Genomic DNA, 2,500 nt, shown 5'->3' with positions numbered 1-2,500 from the left:
TACAGAGAGTGTTCTCTATGGACAAAAATTAACATCCGGATACCTCCAATATTCGGAGCGAAAACGCCATCCACGGGAAAGAAGAGTAGATAGGGGTGAATGGAAAATGGTTGTGTATGGATGATGCTATACTCGAGTATGTGGCTCCTGTTACTGGCTACAGATAGTGTTCTCTATGGAAAAAAACTTAACATCTGGATACCTCCAATATTCGGAGCGAAAACGCCATCCACGGGAAAGAAGAGTAGATAGGGGTGAATGGAAAATGGTTGTGTATGGATGATGCTATACTCGAGTATGTGGCTCCTGTTACTGGCTACAGATAGTGTTCTCTATGGAAAAGCTCAACATCTGGATACCTCCAATATTCGGAGCGAAAACGCCATCCACGGGAAAGAACATTAGATAGGGGTGAATGGAGAATGGTTGTGTATGGATGATGCTATACTCGAGTATGTGGCTCCTGTTACTGGCTACAGATAGTGTTCTCTATGGAAAAGCTCAACATCTGGATACCTCCAATATTCGGAGCGAAAAGGCCTTCCACGGGAAAGAACAGTAGATAGGGGTGAATGGAGATTGGTTGTGTATGGATGATGCTGTGATGCATGAGGGGAAGTGGGTGGGGGATTGTGGGTGAGGGAATATGTATGAGAAATGAATTGACGCAACCCGAAGGGATTTCTCACCGTCTTCTCCTTTTCTGCATAAGGGGACGGAGAGGGGAGTTGCCGATTTAATGAAGCGGCCCTGCTGTGTCTTGCGACACTGCCTCTGACCCGTCATCCAGGAGGTGCCAAGATAAGAGGGAGGTAAGAGGGAAAAGGGGAGTTGAGTATTTATGGGATGGAATGGGTGGGAGTGGTTTCTATGCCTTTTTTTGAGGGGGGAGGGTCTACCTTCCGTTTAAGGGGGAAAAGTCTTTGGTATATGTATGTATGAGTATGCATGTACTTTGGTATTCGTAAATATCTGTACCTCCAAATTTTTTATTCCGAATACTGGATGTTTCTTAATTTGAGAGATTCTCTAGCAGAGACCCATCTGTATCTGATGTATTTTCTATAAGAACATATACTGTACCGTAAAGGGTACTACCGAAAAAAACTATATAGAAAATCATGCTATATCACCAATAAACGTCTCGGTTGTGAAAAGTGTATCCTCAGTTAAATAAGATCACTTCCAGGAAGAAACAAGAGAAACTGGATACACAAAAGTACAAAGATAAATAAATAAATAGAAAATAATCGAGGCAAGCCCAAAACAGCTTTCAGCACTTTTGCTCTGGAATGGATTTCCCGTCTCTTAATGAAATTGCCTGACGAAAGCTGGAATAAGCTTCCAAATATGCAAACTGCAGCAAAAGGGCCAAGAAAGTAGTGAAGGGGGTTTTCTAAGCTGAGTAAAGTCACCTTACATTTAACAATTCAAAACTCTTTATAAAATGCCTTGAGAGAGTGAATAATTTTTTTTAAGTTGGTCCAACGAAAAATGTGTAAATGTATATGGCGCTATATAAAACAATATCTAAGGTGACTGAAAAACTTTATAGAGTTAATGAAAATTGGTTTGACAATATTTAAGCTCAGAAACCGCAGGGGAGTCTTCAAACTGAATAAAAGCGTTTGGTTTTATTCAGAAAAAACACCTGAAGTGGGCTGACTCCATTAGGAGGCTAAAGGCTTTTAACCGTAATTATATGTTCCTTCCAAAGATATGCTCAGCTGTTTGCCCATAGACTCACCGACGTAGCCAAGGCTCTTTCAGCTCCTCTCTACCTTTAGGGCAAAGAAGTAGTCCTTCATCTACAATTCTAGTTTAAGTATATACTTATGTAATTCTGCTCTTTTATCTCGTACAAGATAAGTGTAACAAGGATAAAACCACTATGTTTTCACTAACTACCACTAGTATTCGATTTGTGGGCCTACATATGAATCTCTGTGGTCCTTTTGGGGTCCACGAACCAAAGCTTGAGAACAAAGAAGTAGTCCTTTGTCTGTGATTCTAGTTCAAGTATATACTTATGTAATTCTGTTCCTTTATCTCGTAGAGGATAGGTATAGCAAGGATAAAACCACTATGTTTTCACTAACTACCACTAGTATTCGATTTGTGTCCCCACTCATGAATCTCTGTGGTGCTTTTGGGGTTCACGAACCAAAGCTTGAGAACAAAGTAGTCCTTTGTCTATGATTCTAGTTCAAGTATATACTTATGTAATTCTGTTCCTTTATCTCGTAGAGGATAAGTATAACAAGGATAAAACCACTATGTTTTCACTAACTACCACTAGTATTCGATTTGTGTCCCCACTCATGAATCTCTGTGGTGCTTTTGGGGTTCACGAACCAAAGCTTGAGAACAAAGAAGTAGTCCTTCGTCTGTGATTCTAGTTCAAGTATATACTTATGTAATTCTGTTCCTTTATCTCGTAGAGGATAGGTATAGCAAGGATAAAACCACTATGTTTTCACTAACTACCACTAGTATTCGA

The sequence above is a fragment of the Oratosquilla oratoria genome, chromosome 1 (genome assembly GCF_046742065.1).
Source record: "Oratosquilla oratoria isolate Oo_2021 chromosome 1, ASM4674206v1, whole genome shotgun sequence".
In the NCBI taxonomy this organism is placed as follows: Eukaryota; Metazoa; Arthropoda; class Malacostraca; order Stomatopoda; family Squillidae; genus Oratosquilla; species Oratosquilla oratoria.
This window is presented reverse-complemented; position numbering follows the sequence as displayed.